The sequence below is a fragment of the Pyrgilauda ruficollis genome, unplaced genomic scaffold (assembly GCF_017590135.1).
Source record: "Pyrgilauda ruficollis isolate IOZ18807 unplaced genomic scaffold, ASM1759013v1 scaffold97, whole genome shotgun sequence".
Classification (NCBI taxonomy): domain Eukaryota; kingdom Metazoa; phylum Chordata; class Aves; order Passeriformes; family Passeridae; genus Pyrgilauda; species Pyrgilauda ruficollis.
This window is the reverse complement of record NW_024531821.1, coordinates 754,188-773,164: the sequence shown is the minus strand read 5'-3', so window position 1 is coordinate 773,164 and position 18,977 is coordinate 754,188.

Sequence of the window (18,977 nt, the reverse complement as noted above, 5' to 3'; positions counted from 1 at the left end):
AGATCAAACCCTTCAGTGTCTGTGGAAGTTTCTGATTTTCCAATTCCCACAACCCACCACAGCCAGAGGTGGAGTGCAAACACTTAAAATACAGATTTGATGGGGATATCCCAGCAGCTGAGTGTGTGGGGAAAGAAATGTCTTAAAGACCAGAGAAGCCATGAAAAAATGCCATGAATTTCACCACAAACACCATAAAAGTGGCCAGCTCTTCCCAGGCCTGTTTCATCTTTCTCCCTCCTGCTCACAGCTGTGACCCCTCTCTGCTGTTATTGACAATTTTAAAGTCATTCAAAAGTCACCAGACCGGGTTCCTATAACATTCAATATTCATGGGCTGCACCCTGCAGGTTGTTCCTGGCCCTGTGGGATTCCAGCAGGGATGGTGTGGCTGCTTTGGGTAACTCAGCAGGGATTTCAGAGCCGTGCGGGTGGAAATTCCAGGAAGTTTCCAGAGTCTCATTTCCAGCAGGCTCAGCCATGCACTGCCCCTCTGGCTGGTCCCAAGCAAATCCAGGGAGTGCCCTGGCAGCTGATTTCTCCAATTTCATGCCATGGGACAGGCTGGGGATGCTCCATTTACTCAGCAGCTTCTCCACTTGCTTAAACCACGCTTGATGGAGTTCCCCCTAAAACTCTTTCCTTACTCCATTCTGTAAACCAATTCCAATCCCTAATGGGTATTTATTCCAATTCTTGGCAGAGAAGAATCAGTGGAGCAGTAGCTGTAATGCAAACTGAATTTATTAGTGAGATAGAGAAGCCAAGATTGCTGAAATTTGTGATTTCAGGTGCCTGTCCTCAGTAACTGGGAAAAGCTGAGCAGCAGTGCTCTGGACACCTAGAGAGTCTCTCAAATTGAGCACCCAGAATTACCAAGTTCTTTTTAAAAGGGATCCCATGTCGTTTTAGAAAGAGCCAAGAAGGCTTGCAGTCTTTGTTTCATGTCTTTTTGAATAAGGACCTCCCAAAAGTTCAGATGCAAAGTGGTTGTTAGGAATTATTTGAGGAAATCAGAGCACACCTTATTAAAATTTGTTTTTAGCAGGAAAATAGAAATGTTTTCACTACACTACAGAGATTGCCAGTGTAAAGATAATTTCTGCCTTGCTCTGATAAGAACATTTAAAATAAAAGTCCTGTAGGTAAGAGATAAGTTGAAAAAACCAAAGCTGATAACATTAATTAGCTATTCATGTAAAGAGAAAGGACAGAGAGCTGGAACACAAAAATATGCTTGAGATTCCAAACTGTTTTCAACTTTTTATGAGCTGGCATAAAATCCTCATGAGACTGGTTTGTTTGAAGACTGATAGCTGAGATAAAAATGAACAGTGTGATTCTGGGTTTGAAAGTCAAAGAGTTTGGGATTGATCCTATCCCTCAGAGAGATAAACATGGTCTATCTCACACTGTAATTATTTGTACCCTTACCAGTGGGCAGGAACACACAAAAGTCTTGGAAACCCAAAGCTGTAACTTCAAAAGATTTATGATTTCCTTGGGAGGATGAGGGAAGGGAATGGAGGCAGCACAGCTGTTTCTGCAAATGCCTTCTTGCTTCATAAAAACGATTCAAAGTGAACACAAATTATATTTATATAATATATATCAACTACAGCTCCTGCTCTCCGGTGATGTGTGGAGCTCAGAATGATTTTGGCTCCTTTCAAACCTTCTTTTGATGATATTTTAATCCTCTGCTGACTTTCCTCCATTCTCCTGCTTGTCTCTGCCTTCAGCAGCCATGAAAAATGGGCTGGCAAATGCATGAGCTTTCTGAGAAGGTTAAATGTTGTCAAGCACCTGCTCCTCTTGGTTAAAGTCTGCAGCAGTTCATTCCCACCTCCTAAAAATGCTCTTCAGTGTGTGATGGATGATGTCTAACACCAGCTGTCCAGAAATCTCATCCCAGAACACAATAAATATTATCCGCCCTCCCCTGAAATGAAATAAATTAACCAGACTCCCCCTTTCCTGAGGCTAAATGGGAGCCTGCTTTTTGTGGGAAGCAGGATTAGGAGGATTCTGTGGCAGTGCTGCTCTGGACAAGGATTGTTCCCAGCTCACTTCAGTGTCCCCTGGCCTCAGAGGAGGCAGCACCAGCCAGGGAATGTCACTCCAAGTGTGAGTGGCTGCAGCGCTGCTGCCCTGGAGCTCTGCTGGGAAAGCTCAGACTCCAAATTCCCAGTTCTGGGCTGAGTTTGCTGGTTTTAGCAAAGGTAACCAGCAGCTGCCTCGATTTTCCTCCGGGGCTTGGCCCTACCACGGTGCCATGAGGAGAACACACAGGGCTTGTGCAGAAGGAAACACTTCCCTGCCTGCCAGCACCTTCTGTGGAAAATCTCAGCCAGGACAGAGGTGGTGGCAGCTTCTTAAATGAGAAGTAGCAGCAAAGCATCATCTTATTTGTGAGAGGTGCCATTGAGGAGCTCTTTGATGCCATGTGGGTTTTATATCATTAACTGTGAGCTCTGGGGATGAATCTGAGGTAGGAGGGAGCTGCAGCTGCCCTGGAAACCTTGGCAATACCGGCAGTCCTTGGTAGCCAGTCCACATTCCTGCTCATGGCTTAGACTGTTTTTGTGTGCTACACTACCCCCAGTGTCCAACAGGATCCGGGGAGCAAAAATCAAAGCACTTTTAAAATTTATTTCCATCCATAATTATTTTCTAGGAAGTATCCTGAGTTTACCCCAGATTAAGAAGTTATTTCAGATGAAACTCCAAGTTTCATTAAAGAAACTTTAATTTGATCAAAGAAATAATCCAGTTTTAGCAGCAAAAGCTGCTAAATGCTCTTCCCTTAAGGAAAATTGTCCAGAGGTTGAGTCCATCCAAGAGCTCTGTGTGTGCAAAGAAACAACACCACTAAAGCAGTGTCACCTGCAGTGCTGGTGCTCTGCTTCACCTCTTTTGCCATCCTATGGTTTCCTTTAGTCAAGGAATTTGGAACTGGAGATATTCAACTGTCAAAAATATTTCAGTTTCCCCTTTGGTGACCTCAGCAGCTGCACACACAAATGCACTCACATGTGCATGTGTGGTGGAAAAACAAATGTGAGAACCTGGTAGTTAAAAAAACAAATGCTGGCAAGGTTGAGAGGTGGGGGTTTTTTGTGTTTTTTTTTTTTTTTTTTTTAAACTGTCAGGAGTTTGTGAATTCCTCGCCTGATGTCTCAGCACTTGGAGGCGTGATACAAATAAGGTGAGGGATGTTTTATGTGGAGTAAATTGCTGGAAGAGCAAACTGCAAGAACAGTACAAGGAAAAAAACCCAAGAAATGCTAATCTGAGGGCTGTGAGCAAAACCACAGGAATATTTAAATCCAGAATCACTGTAGTAAGAAAATCCATGTGGACAAGGAGAGGCAGAATCACAAGACTTAAGAATAAAGAGCAATTCTGGGGTCCTGCCAGGTCCTGGAGACAGCAGCAATCATCAGCTTTCCAATGGAGATGTTCTGGTGATGGAAAGGCCACGTGGTGCTCATGGTGCATTATGCCTCACATCTGCACAGATGCTCTGGAAGCTGCCCTGGCACCCTGACAGCATTCCCAGAGCTCAGGAGAAGTGCCCAGGAGCAGAGAAACACTCAGATATTTGGGAGGAGGATGTTCTGATTGTTCTGAGTTTTGGGAGTGATGCTTCTTGTTCATTCCCCAGTCAGCATCTCCTGGGAGAACGCAGAGCAGTGAAATTAGATAACAAAAAACAGGCTCAAGAAATATAATTTTTAATGCTGGCTTCTTGCAGAGCTGGTGAAGACACCCTGGTTTAGGTTTGGGGAGAAATGTGAAATCATTTTCCACTGCAACAAATTCGAAATGCTGAAATCAAAATTGGAATTTTTCAGAGCTATCTTAAAAGTCTAGATAGGCATCTGCTATTCAAATTAATGGAATTATTTAAAGCAGATTATGTAGCTTTGTGTCTTGGAAGCTTTTCACTAGATCTCACAGATAAGAAAGTTAGCAGTGCTTCATCCTTCTCTTTCAGTGTGCAATCAAGCATTTAATGGTGTGTCATTTCAAATTCATTGCAAACTACCATTTTTAATCTAACTGGTAAACTGCTCCTCGATAATGTGGGCTGGATCCCTTTGTAAAAGGGGAATATTTGGGCTTTACTTCAAGAAAGGCAGCTTGGGGATATTTTGCATTCAAAAGGACACATTTCCTAAGCTCTTTTGGAGCTAATGATTTTGTTAAATGATTTTGTTACATTATTTGTTTCTCTCCAGTCTCAAGGGATCAGAATGTGGGTTCTGTACATGCAGAAAGGTGTTGAGGCTCCTGACAGGCACTGAGGGTTCTAAGGGTGAATCTGAGATTTGTGGGATTCAGAATGAACAGCTGCAGGTGGGATAACACAGAACAAGTCGAAGCCCCACCTGCTCCAACTGGATGTTCATCCTCATTGGTCCTGATATTTAAAAGAAAGAAAATTTGAGTGAATAGTTTCTCTTCCTGTTGTTCCTGAGGAAATAGGAGCCCTGTAATATAAGCTTTGGGATAAGAGGATTGCTTGTCTGTACATTACTGGGGCTGGAAATGCAGTTCTAAGCCCTAAGTAATGAGATATTAGAAATCCTATTAGGAACCCTATGGTTAAACATTAAACAGGAATCCCACGGTACCATTGAACAGACAGCTGCTACAAAGCCACCCAGGCAATTTCAGTGGCAAAGCCATCTCCAAACTCACTGGCAATCAGGAACAATCAGCAAAAAAATTGGGAGCTAAACCTATTGAACTCTGCAAGGAAGAGCAGGTGGGGCTGCTCAGTGTGTCAGACACAGGGTGAGGGATGTTCACAGAGAGAGGAAAGGAAAAGCCACTGTAATGTTGGTTTTGGGAGCCCCTTTGCATGGCAGCCAGGGCTGCCCTTGAGCTGCACTTCCCCCATGGCTGAGCAAGGTCCAGCCCAGCCCCTCTCCTAATTTGGAGAAGGAGATTTTAGCTTTTCTATTTTTCATTTATTTGCACTCTGCAGCTCTTTAGTGCAGAACTCCAAACCCCACACTCAGTGTCAGCTGCAGCTTTCCCCTTTTGGGCAGACACAACAATTCCTCTCCAGGCCTGGCAATCAAGGACACCTCACTGCCTCAGGGCCCAGAGATGGGAACAAAAGGGACTTGGGGGAGCAAACCTGGGGTCAATGACTTCATTACCTGGAGCTGGAATGAGCAGATGAACCCCCAGTGTGCAAATGGACCAAACTTATACAAGTATGAAAACCTGTTACCCATGGTCCATTTTGGGTGTAGGCCCTGGGGGCTTTGTCTGCCCTAAATGTACCCGAAGGGCCTTCAATAAACAGAACTGCTTTTTATTCCCTTAATTCTGCCTGGCCTCTGGTTTTAGGTAGCCCCAGAAAAGGCATCAAAGGGAGTTCCCATCAGTGATTTCAGGAACCTCCTGGGTTGTTCCTACCCTGCTGTGTGTTCCTCCAAGACACACTGGGCTGAAATCCCCCTCAAGGAGCAGGGTTTAGGGTGAGGCTGCTCCTGCAGAGTCTGTCTGGGCAGATGGACTGGAGCAAGCCCCACTGAATGTCACCTGTCCTGCCAAGCTCAGTCCTCACCCTTGGTGGTTCCTCATCCATGCCCAGGGGAGCTCTGTGACACAGAGGGGACACCCCTGCCTGTCCTTCCCCATCCCTCCATCCCAGCACTGCAGCCAGGGGAGCCACAGCAAACACAGAAACTCACAAAATACAGTTTTACTCTGAAATGCCTTGGAACATCGACATGATTTTCATTTTCTGCCCTCCTTCACATGAGAGAAAACTGCTGTTAGTGGCAGAATGGAGATGCTTTCCCAAAGCCAACAACTCTCTCCAGACTAATTTCATTCACCAAATGTTTCCTCTTGTTGTCAGTATTGTCCTGTGGCTCTTCAGCAAAGTGTACACTCTTATTTTAGATTAATAAACCCAATTATCTTCAATTTCCTTAGACTGTCATAATGGATAACTTGCTGCCTATCTGGGGGTAATATTAAAATTATGTGATGCTGTATGGGATGAGCAGGAGGAGGTGACAGAAGGAGAGCTGATTTTGTCCCTGATGACTTTTTGGAATTCAGGTCTAGACAGTGTTAAAATTTAACAGGACTGGATCTCTGGTGGGAAGAGTGTACAAGGCTTTGATGTCTGAGATGGGGCATAAAAAAGGGTCAGGAAGAGCAACCAGATCAGAGAACCCTGCCCTGGCTGGGATCCCAGGAAACCCAAGAAAAATAAACATAGATCTTTTAATGTATGGAGAGCAACCCAACAGGAACTGGGAAGTGCCCTAAGTTTGGGGCTTTTTTAATGTTCAGTCACAATTTCCCTGAGCATTCTCTGATCACAGCTGGTGACTGGATTGGGCTTAAAGATATGGGACTCCAAATTCAGCTGGAGATGCAAAAATTGCCACTTGACTCTTATAACACCATTTTTCTCAACCCTGCTTGTGATAGGACCTTAGGCTTTATGTGATGCCTCTGCTGGATTTGTTTTTATTCTTCTTTCTGACCCTCTTCCAACCAGTTTTGGTTGCCACCAAATAAAAGTTGTTATCACCAGGTTGTTATCACCCACGCTTATATATTATTTTGGAACACTGATAATTTCTCCTAAATTGAATTGTTATTCAGAATGTGAAAGTCAGCGCCTGCTGAAAAAGAGAGTTTGACAAAACCAGATACCTTTTCTTGAGTGATGCTTAGATGAAAGGGGCTCTAACACTGTTGAAATGTCATTTTCTCACAGAACTGTCCTATTCTTATTATTTATTGTAGCAGAAGAGGCCTAACCACATGAATAAGGTAAGGCATGCTGGGAGATCTAATATCTTTTATTAGGCCAGATGATCCATCTGGAAAGGAGTCAAAGACTGTTTCTGTTTCAGGCCTGAAGCAGGAGCTGCATGCCCTAAACCCTGTTGTTTACCAGTAATAACAGCTGGGACAATAAAAATTATTGCCATTTCCTCCTTTCTTACCTGCCTCAATTTTTTATGTCACAGTTTTCAGTGTGCTCCTTTGAATTGTAATTATTTTTTGTTGGAATTAGAAGAGAAGAGGCTCTTTAAAGAGCTAGATTCAGGATAGGATTTTAAAAAAGGGAAGACTTGTTCCATTTGGAAGCAGAGCTGAAATGTTGAAATCTCACTGTCCTTCAGAGCAGAGAATCCAAGTCCTGCACTTTTCACCTCAATACCTGATTTCTCAGCAGGAAAATCCCTTATATTGTATTTTCTCCATCTTTACCAATAATTAGGTCCACGCTGATGGGCCAGGCTTTAGGGAGCAGTCTTTGTGAGAAGAGCTGAGTCCAACAGCAGGGAGATGGGATAAGCCTCATTCTCCTGGAAGGGATGAACCAGGAGGACCAGAGCAGCCCAGGTGAGCACCAGGACACCAAGGTGGACACTCAGGTCCTGCAGGCTGTTTTCCCTCAAGGTTTTCTCTACCAGGTACCAGTTTTGGTCAGAAGAACCCACCCATAACATTGCCCAGAAAGAGCCAGCCTGGCCCTTGGGTGGAGAACATGAAGATGAAGTGGACAGTGAGAATTTACAGAATTCACAGAATCACAGAATCACAGGGTTGGAAGAGACCTTCAAGATCATCGAGTCCAGCCCAGCCCCAACACCTCAACTAAACCCTGGCACCCAGTGCCACATCCAGGCTTTGTTAAACACACCCAGGGATGGTGACTGCACCACCTCCCCAGGCAGCCATTCCAGAACTTTATCACTCTTTCTGTAAAAAACTTTTTCCTAATATCCAACCTGTATTTCTCTTGGTGCAGCTTGAGGCTGTGTCCTCTGGTTCTGTCAGTGCTGCCTGGAGACAGAGCCCAGCCCCAGCAGAGCACAGGCACCTTTCAGGAGCTGTGGAGTGATAAGGTCACCCCTGAGTCTCCTTTTCTCCAGGGTAAACACCCCCAGCTCCCTCAGTCGTTCCTCACAGGGCTTGTGCTCCCAGCCCCTCTCCAGCCTCGTTGTCCCCTCTGGACGTGCTCAGCGTCCCAAACTCCTTCCCAAACTGATGGCCCAGAACTGGACACAGCACTCCAGGTGAGGCCTCTCAGGCCCTGCAGGCTCTTTTCTCCCAAGGTTTTCTCTAGCAGGTGCCACCTTTGGTCACCTTTGGAGCCGTCAGTGACATTGCCCATAAAAGCCAGTCTGACCCTTGGGTGGAGAACGTGAAGCTGGAGGAAAATTGGAGCAGGTTTAAGACAAGCCGAGCTCTCAGGGGTGTTTGTTGAGCTCAGCAATGCTTCCCTCAGCTCTCCTCCCGGGCTGGGATGCTGGGCTGGGAACAGAGTGGGCTGCAGGAAAATCAGAGGATGCTTTAGCCCTGGCAGGGGGCTGTTTGTGCACTGCTGGGATGAGAAAAACCCTGTTTGCTTCATGGCAGGGTGCTGCTTGTGTAGTGAGCCGAGGGCCTGGCCGTGGGGAGAGCAGGCTCTGAGCAGCCCCAGCTGCCACGGGACTTTGTTGTTCTTCCCATCCTCGGAGATGAAGCATGGAGAGAGGCAGCCTAACCTTTTGTTCCAGCTGCATGTTTCACATTTCATGTTGGTTTGTGGTATGCCGAGCGAACTCCTGACATCTGGAGTCCCAGCAGTGCCTGGCCCCCGAGCACAGTTTCCATTACAAGCCAGACCCCCCTCTTTGCCTTTTTATTTGCACAATAACACAACACCCTGGCTCTGCATCCCTCTGTGCAGTGGCTGGGACCCAGAAAACCACAGACACTTCATGTTCCACCTGCTTCTCTGCTCCTCTCCTGTATCCTGCCATTTGCAGATGGATTGACTGTTATCAACTTTTTTCTGTCTATTCAAGAACTTAATTTAGAAATTATTGTAATCTATGTGGCTGGACAGAAAGCCTCAAGGAAGGGATTTCTATTTTGCCTCCTTTGGATTGGCTGTGTCCCATTCCTTAAGCTTGATCCAGCTAAATTTTGTCACCCTGCAGTGTCCAGATTGGGGAACTGAGGCACTGAGCAGTGAAGGAGACATGGCAAAGTCTATACCCCTGCTGGGGCTCACATTCTGATCCTTAATGCCATTTCTCACTTCCCAAGGACATCAGGTGACATTAGAGTTCTGGTTTGACAGGAATGGCAGAATTAGCATTTCCTTGCTGGAGTTCTCCAGCAAATCTAATCTTAATTCTTCCTTGTTATGTTTTTAAACTGAGAGCAAAGCAGTTTTGTCAAGTGAGAAGATGTGAAATTTTGGTTTGTGGGGTTGTGCTGTGTCTCTGCTGAAATGGTGTGAGGCAGACAAGGATTTGGGACTGAGCTCTTGCCCATCAATCCCCCTGGAAGCACCAAGTTTCTGTTGCCTTGGCACTGGCACAGAGTGGTGTCCATCCCTTGCAGAGAGCATAAAATCAGATTTTAGTGATAACCCCCTCTCCTGGCTGCCCTCAGTGTGAGCAGCAGGAGCTTCTTGTGGGACTGGGGAATCCACATGGGCTTTCCAACACAGGAGGGAAAATATGATGACTTTTCTGATGAGAAAAAGAATGGTAAAAGCCCAAGACCCAATATAAAAGAAATGCAATTAAACATAATGCAATTTCTGGGTTTAGCTAGTCTTCTACCAACAAAAATGAAACACAGAAAAGTTCAAAAGTTATTACCTATTTTGAAAATTTAGTTAAATAACATAAACAAATTACGCCCCCTAATTACAGGGCAGAAATTCAGAAGCTGGGCAGTGGAATTGTCCCAGAGGCAGGATGAGCAAGGCAGGAGCAGAGAAAATGAGCTCTGAACACACAGCCCTTGTACCCAGCCAGGAGCACTGAAGATAGAGAGCCCTTCAGAACATAAACCACTACAAATGTTCCCCCACAAGTGCAGCTGATGAAATCTCACTGCTTCTTTCTTTTTCTCCTTTTTCTTTTTTCTCCCCCTACAGCTGCATTTTGTGAATAGTCCTGAATTCTGTTTTGTCACTTGCACTGTGCTCTCCCAATTAGAACCACAGAATCATTTAGGGTGGAAAAGACTCTTTAAGATCCTCGTGTCCAAATATTAACCCAGCCCTGCCAAGTCCACCAACCCTGTCCCCAAGTGCCACATCTGCACGTCTTTTAAACCCCTCCAGGGATGGTGACTCAAATACTGGCCTGGGCAGCCTCTGCCAGTGCATGACAACCTTTTCAGTGAAGAAAATTTTCCAAATCTCCAATTTAAGTCTCTCCTGGGGCCACTTGAGGCTTTTTTTTTTTCTTATTGCATGCCTTGTTCCCTGGGAGCAGAGCCCGACCCCCCTGGCTGTCCCCTCCTGTCAGGAGCTGTGCAGAGCCACAAGGGCCCCCCTGAGCCTCCTTTTCTCCAGGCTGAGCCCCTTCCCAGCTCCCTCAGCCCCTGTGGGGCTCCAGCCCCTTCCCAGCCCTTTTCCTTCCCTGGACCCTCTCCAGCCCTTCCAGGTCCTTCAAGTCCAGAGGTGACCCCAGGATTTGGGGTGGTGTCCTGCCAGTGTCCAACACAGGGACTGCTACCAAATATTACTCCTGGTAACTCTGAGATTTTCTCTCTTTGAACACTGGGGTGGTTAAAAAAACCCCAAAACACTTTCCTGTGTGCCAGGCAGCACAGGGGTCACCTGGTGACTTCAATAGACCATGGACTAGTTGAGAATTTTCTTTTTTTAAACCCAGTGAGAATCAACTCAATGAAATATAAAAGTCCCCAGGAGATTGTCATCACAGCCCCTCTGGTCCTACAAATTTAATAGAACTTTCTGACCAGAGCATCATTCAATCCAGCAGCATTCCCACGTTTGATTGGTGCAATGGAAGATGTGAAAAGATATTCTGGCCTCCGTGTCTGACACACTACACTCTCCATGGCTATTCCATAAAAACAACAAGGAGATTAAAAGAATGATCATGTAATTTAACTAAATTTGCAAAATAGGTAATAACTTCTGAGGTTTTCTGTGTTTCATTTTTGTTGGTAGAGGACTAGCTAAACATAGAAATTATATTCTGTTTCATTGTATTTCTTTTATATTGGATTTTGGGCTTTTGCCATTCTTTTTCCCATCAGAAAAATCATCATATTTTCCCTTCCCAGTGAAATTCAGGTGAGCAAAGAGCAGCCCCTTATTCTTTGGCAGATAAAGAGCTGCCCTTTATCCCCAAATGCTGGGGTTTTACCTACAGAATTTCACTCCCAAATTGTGGGGAAATTAAACCCCAAATGCAGTTGAGAACACTTTTTGCCAACTGAGGGATATTTTATATTCTCTATTTCATATTCCATTGTATATTCTCTCCATTTCATATTCTATTTTACATTCTCTATTTTATATTCCATTTTTGATCCCATTGGTTATGAGCTGCTCCTATCACAGATTTACCAGACAGATGTAGCCACTCAGTTGTGTGTGCAGACCAAATAAAACAAAAAAACATCAGGGCTGGAGTGTTAGCCCTGATTTTACTAACCTAAACAACAACTGCAACCCCCAAATTTTCCCCTAATTGCATAATTAAAATTCGTAATTATTCTGAAATTGCATCTCCTGGTGACTGGAGGTGGAATCTTGTCTGGGTTTGTGGGGTGCTCAGTTACACACATATTTTTCCTGAAGTAATGACAGATGGCAAACAAATGAGGGATGAAGTAACCTGCTCCACAATACGAGAGGAAATGTAGCATTTAAATTCCCATCTGGAATGCCTTTCCAGTCAAACATCCTGCCGGGGTCTGGCTGTGGATTTGTGTCCCCAAGCCCCTGGTGTCACTTTAAGTCCCTTGAGCTGCTCAGTTTGGGGGTCACAGGAGGCACCAATTACAGCCCCCCCTGGGAGGCTCACAGCCTGGGCCTTGGGCACATCATCATTTTTATTTATCCTTATTATTATTTTATATATTCTTTATTCCAGAAAGCTGGAAAACTGCAGTTTTCCTAAAAGCAACCCTGGTTCTGTTGCCATGTTTGGATTTTGGTGCTCCCTGGGATTCTATGATTTGCTGTTCCTTTCTCCTTCACCAAAAGGAATTTAGGTTCACGTTAAAATAATTTAAATCCTGGTTAGATAAATAATTTAAATGGCTGGATTTCTCACAAATCCACGTTTGGATTTTGGTGCTCCCTGGGATTCCATGATCTGCTGTTCATTTCTCTTTCACTGTAAGGAACTTAGGTGCACATTAAAATAATTTAAATCCAGGTTAGATTTCTCACAAATCCATTATCCACATCCAGATTTTGGTGCTCCCTGGGATGCCATGATTTGCTGATCCCTTCACATAAAGGAATTTAGGAGGAAAATCGTTAAATAGTTAAAATTGTTAATAGTTTTATTTAATATAAATTTAATAAAATTATTATAAAATTAATAAAATAGCTAATAGTTAAAATAAATTAAATCCTGGTTACATTTCTCACAAACCCATTATCTTCTCTGCTAATCCAATCATCATCTCTATTGGCCTTGCACTTTTGCTGCAAAGTGCCTCCTGGGAATCATGGATAATCACACATCACCTGCTGAGAGGTTCTGAAATGTGCCAGTGGTCATGTGTAAAAAAAAAAAATAATAATAAAAAAAAAATATATATATATATATATAAAACCACGCACACACACTTTTTACAGGAAATGCCAAGTATTTCTAGACACATTTTTTCAAAATATTGTCCTCTTGCAACCTCTCATTATCACTACCAGTATTTGGAGCTTTGTTTCCATAGACTTCCTGCTTTAAAATTCTATTTTATACACCAAGAATGATATTTATTCCATGCAGCGCATTCCTTTTCGGTAATGCAGAATGCTCAGGCTTCTTCCTCCTGTTTTTTCACAACCATGGTGGCATTCCCTAAGATTTGTGCTGGCTTCAGGACTGACTGTAGAGGAAAAGGCTGTGTGTGTAACGTGTGGCAGGACTCTCTGTGCACACACAGCACGTCCCAGCTGAGCCTGGCTCAGCCACATGTTGCTGCACTGAAATGACCAAAAATAAGCCCAGCAGACTAAAATCCATTTAGCATTACCCACTAGCAAAACTCCCAAATCCACTGGCACTTATCTTGGGACAAAAATGTGATTTAATACCTGATTTGCTTTAATTTGGCTTGGCACTGTGTTTATACTTGGGATTTACCGTGGGAGATGTTGGTTGCTTTTTATATTGTCATATTTCGTGCAGAACAGTAAAAATTACTGAATAATCCCCTCAGATAGGTCTGCTAGGAACTTTGTGTCTACATTAAATTATAAACACATGAAGTTCTTCCAGGTTAATTCTTTTAGCTTTTGAAATGGAGTTTACTAATTTAATATCTAAGATTTTACCTAAGGATCACATGGCCAGTCAGCATTTTAACTATAAATACAACTGTACTCTTAATGCAGGTTTTTGGCACAACTGCACCTTTATTTAGGTGTTTCACATGTTTTCATGAAAGATTTTGTGACTTCCAGGCTCTCCTTGGTGTTCCTGCTGCAGTTACCTCTGGCATTGTTTTCCCTGGAGTGAGTTGGCAAGGAAAGGTGAGGACACACCTCTGAGAGCTGTGGGATTGTCCAGAAAAAGAGATCATTTACACTCATCTCTAATTAATTCCACGGCTAGTGAAGAGTATCAGCTCCTCCTGGTTCTGCTGGCTGGTTTTCACCAGTCGAAGGCTGTCTAAAATTATCCTGTTTGTATTTTTGTCTTGCTTCACCTCCCCTTTCCCACACAGCCCTGCTGAGGGACACAGCTGTATTGTCTTTGTGAGGACAGAATCCCCCAGGGCCAAATCTTTCCCACATTGCCTATCTTTAGCCCTCCTGTGCTTCATTTGAAGACAAATAAATAAACAGGATACACCACAAACAGGGATCATTTTCTGGAGTCAGCTGCTTGGAAAACAACCTGCTGAACAATTCTCTTTGGGCCAAACGTGTCATTTTCCCCTGGAGCTCCTCTGAGGGCAGGCTCAGAACCAGTTCCACACTGCCCGAAGCCCTCCTGCACTGGATAATTCCTTCCTGAGCTTTCAGAGCCCTTCTTTGCTCCCCTGAGGGATGGCTGGGATTTTTATATCCATTCCAAGAGAATAATTTGTGAATATCAAAGCTCTGCTAACCGCTGTGGTTTAGATCCGGTTAAATTCACTGATTTCAAGGAAACTGTGTCAAGTTAGAGCTGGAGGAGCTTGAGGAGCTCTGTGCTGCCTTTAATCAGAAACTTCTGAGGAACTGTTGCTTAAAGGTGAACATAGCTCCCTGTGTGGAGACAAATTCACAAATTATTCCCAAATTTATTTAGACAGTGGGAGTCCAGGGCTTGAATTCTTCTCTGGTCCCATGGACCTGCTTTGCCAGCCCAGCTCTCTCTCCCTGTTCAAAGGGGAAGATTTTCCTCCTAAAAATGAACTAAATGGTGAAAACAAGACACTGACGCTCAGTGATCACTGGGGTGTTCATCTCCCTCATCTATATCCTTAGCTCCTTCTCCATTACCATCACAGGACATGGTGTAAATCTCTTTGAGTGGAGTGAAATTCTTTTTCTGTGTCTAAAGATTTGGGAGAACCTTCCAAACAGCCTCCTGAAATGTACTCTACCCCTAAATGTGAATAATGGTCCCTGTTGCTGTGCTGTGAGGAGCAGAGGCAATGACACAGCACCACGGCCAGGCCTTCCAGTGGCTCTCAGAAGGACCTGAAAGTTAAAAAAAAGCACATTTTCATTGAAATCCCAAATTGATCCCGCCACAGGAATAAATCTTCTGTGAATTTAAGATCAGAGATTTGCTGTTCATTGCTTTGTAGCTTTGAAGCTTCCTTTGCTGTGGAAGTGCACAGCCTGCCAGCCAGTGTGACCCCCAGACTATGGAAATGAAGGAGCAGAGTTAACCCTTCACAGACAGGGCACGTTTCCAGCCACAGGGCTTTTCCTGGCCCTAAAAGCTGTGCCTGGCTGGGGTGGGGCACACAGGAGCAGGGCAGCTTGGGCACTGACTTCAGAATTATCTGGGTGCTGCTGCCCAGGGGCAGGAGGTGCCCAGCCAGGCACAGAGAAAAAAACACAAATCCTCTTTTTAAAGCTGTGTCAGTCTAAGTCTTTGGAAGTCTAAGTAAGGACTGTGGCCCAAAGATACTATTTTTTATAGCTTTTTTATTTTTTAAATATTTTTGATATTTTTTGGATAGCTTTTCAATCTCCTTGCTGTTATTTGCCTTGGTTGCCCCTTGCTTGCATTCTGGGGATGCTTTTTTGCTGTCCCAGCTGACCTCCCCACCCACTGGGATTTTTCTGCTGTGCCATCCTTCTCTTTTGGCTCTTTCCCAAGGTTTTCCAGGTCTTAGTCTAGGACTCACTCTTGTGTGGAAGCCAAATCATGTTTTTCACCATTATCCCACTTGTTGCCCACATTAATGCATGAGTTGCATGGTGGGAAAATGAGCTTCATTTTTCAGTCACACCTTCGAGTTACAGGTGTGCAAACGGTGAGAACAGACACAGAACACGAGCAGACCTTACACAGGGGGGGCAGGAGTGTAAGGACTCAAAGAGCTGCCTGTCAACAATGTCCCACAGGTTTTCACCAGACAACAATCAGGATTAATCCAGCCTGAGGATCTGATCCTTGTGTGGACCAGCCACTTAAGAACTGGACCTTCCAATTCAGAATATTCTATTATGTTAAAAAAACCCACAAATGCCACATTAAAGAATTAAAATTCTTCCATATCCTCTTTTTTTTTTTTTTTTTTAATTTTTTTTCCCAGCATGTAAAAGCAATACTTTTAAAATCAGGCATATCAGCATCTCAGCTTATTATTTGTTTAAGAACAGAGATTAATTCACCCTGGAAATTCAAAACCTCGAGACAATGAGGTAATGAATTGACCTCAGCAGATCCTCCAGGCCTCTGTAGCAAACCCTGTGCTTGGAGAGCAGGGTCAGGTCAGACCTGGGCACTGATTTCTGCTCTAGGAGATGCCAGAGACCCCAAAAATGAGCTGCTGCATGATCTGCACTGGAATTCTGAATGGCAGCACTATTTAATTTTCTGCTTTTGCTTCCAGCTCCAGCAGAATGAAGCTCTCCCTGCCTTTCCTGCATGGCGTGGCAAGGATATGCCAGGCAGTTTTCCTGGGAGCTCCCCTGAGTGCAGGAAGGTTTCAGTCCAGCAGCATTTAAAAGATAACATTTAAACATTGCATTTTAAAAATTAAAATTAAATTTAAAAATAAAAATTAACAAAATTAAAATAATTTTCTAAAATGTAATTTTAAAATTAAAATTAAAAAAAAATTAACTTTACATTTCAGAGATAACCCAGCCGTTTCTCCCAAGGAGTTTGAGGCAAGGGCAGAATGTGGCACGCTGGGGAGTGAATGATCTTGGCCAGGATGGGTTTGGGTGTTGTTGGTGAGAGTCAGTGTGTCAGGCACTGCGAGGAGCAGGCTGAGTGCATGTGGCACCCAGGGGAGGTCACCCAGCACAAACACTTGTCCTGGGTAAGTTCCTCTCTGGAAGGCTGAGACCTTTTGATCCCCTTGCCTTGGTTTTATCCTCCTCACTGGCACAGCTGAGCCTTGCAGCCGCACACTGCACAAAAGACAAGGCTTTAAAAAGCAGCAAAATGTGCAAAAATCTCCAAGGGGCTCGTTTGGAAAGACATCAGGGGGGACAAAGCTGCAGAGCAGATGGGGATGTGGAGCCCCCAGGGCTGCCCGGGGGGGGCAGGACAGACACACGGACACTGCGCTGGGAGCAGGCACTGTGGCACACACTGCCTGGCATCAGCTGAGCAACAGGGCACAGGGGAAGGGGGAAACCTTCTGTGAGCAGCAGAGCAGGGCACAGAGGTGTCCTGGGGCTGCTCCTGCCCAGCCCTGCCTGCTCCTTCCTCTGTGTGCTGGGCTCTGCCACCCCAGAGAAGAAAAATTCCCGAGAATTTAGTTCATTTTGTGCAGCTTTCTAGCACAGCTGGGGGGAACAATTAACAAAACTCCCTCCAAAGTGGGCCAGACTGCAGGGAAATAAGGCAGGCTTTGCACTGAGGCTCTAGCTTTGGTCTGGCTTAAGGACTTCAGGAAGAAAAACTTCATTTATTTTGCGTTCTTCATCAGGGTTAAATAATTTTCTCCTTTTTTTTTTTTTTTTTTCCCCTCCCCTCCCCTTCCCTGCCCCCAAATTGACTCATCCATCACTAGAATCAATATGAATGCAAAGATTTTTGGTGGATTTGTTGTCATGGAAACCACTTCTCCTCTCTGATATTCCCTTACAGGCTTTCCAGACCTTTTCTCGCCTTTAAATTACCATTCTGCCCTACATTCTGAACACACTGGGTTTGAATTCCACGTTGTGAGCTCCATTTGGAAACAAACTGTGCACAAGCACAGCAAAAGCAAGGGCCAGGAGAGAAACCATTCCCTGCTGGAAGAGCGAGGACCAAGAATGGTCCCAAAATGGCTGTGGAGGAAAGGGATGCTGCAGCCCCCTGCCTTGGAGGGCTCTCAGGACCTCTGTGAGACTGCATTTCTGCTTCAGTTCTCTCCCTGGAGCTGCTTTGCTGCCCAGAGAAAGGCTCATTTTGTGATGAAGGCAGCAAGGCATGAAATGAGGCTCTGGACCAGTTAGAATTACTCACATAAATGAAGTTTGCAGGGCTTAATGTTGGGAGTCCTCTCCCTGTTTCCACTTGGCACAATTGCCAGCCCAGGCACTTGGGTTTTCTCCTGCCACGACTGCAGAGCCATGAGGGTGATCCCTACACGTCCTGTCAGGTGTGCTGGGAGCCTGGGGTGCTGCAGGAGGCACCAGATATTTATTTATTTATTTATTTATTTATTTATTTATTTACTTATTTATTTATTTGTATAAATATCAAATATCAGGGCGTTCAGCCTGTCATTCCCCCTGCATCCACAACCCACTGTCAAGTCCCAGGCAAACTGCACATTCCATTAGGAGAAAATGCAAACCTCTTGCATTTTTAAAATCAATTTTTATGCTAATTTAAAAGTTGGAGGAAGTTTTCCTAGAAAGCCCAAGAAGTTTCGTGGCATGTGGCTCCTATTTAAAGTGAGTGCAATCTGTGCTTTTGATGTGGATAAATATAAAAAGCTCAGTAAGAAACCACCATCTCAGCAAGGTAATTAAAGAGGGAATGGAGAAATAGGACCCCAAAAATGTACATTTTTTGTACATTCCCAAGTTTCTTATGGAGAGTTCAGAGGCTGGCAGGAAGCCTCAGTGTGACAGGAGTCGGGGAGGAAATTTGATTTTCAGTTTCCTTTTGCTTTGCCCTCCTCTCTAGACAGTTGCTTTCACCCAGCATAATTTGCTATTTGTTGCCATCCATTGACATCACCAATATTTTAGTAAAAAGGATTTAAAATCTCCCAAAACGGTGTTCTATAAAGGTGCTGCATGAAGCACTGTGAATGTGAAGAGGTCCTGTCTGCTCACAGAGTCTGCGAGGAATTGTTGATTTCTTACCTGCCCTACTCAGCAAAGTCTGGATTAGGTAAAACTGGGGTTTTTTAGTTCTAGGCAGGTCAATTTTTTTGCAGTGGTTTTGGGGTTTTTTTTGAGCACCCTTTACAAATCCAGCTAAAGGTTCTAACAGAAACATTTGGAAAAGAAAAAAGCCCAAATGAAATTTTACGACATTGACAGAATTCAGTTCCTCTGGCCCCTGGAAGAAAAAATAATCTACTTTGCCCAGTTTGATGCCAAATTTACAAGCAACATTAGACTGAGAAGTCTTGCCTGTCAATAGCTCAGGAGTTAAAACCAGGAGTCTGACAGGCCTGCTCATCCTCTGAATTAATACTTTGGGAGAAAGAAACAAGATGCATTTAGCAAGTCTGCAAACCACAGACATTTCTATGCATAAAAATACGAGTTTTAAACATTTAAAGTCAAGAATTCATTTTTTTTTTTCTCCTTTTATATTAAATTAATGAGACCTTAGGTTGAAATTCTGTTGGAAGCA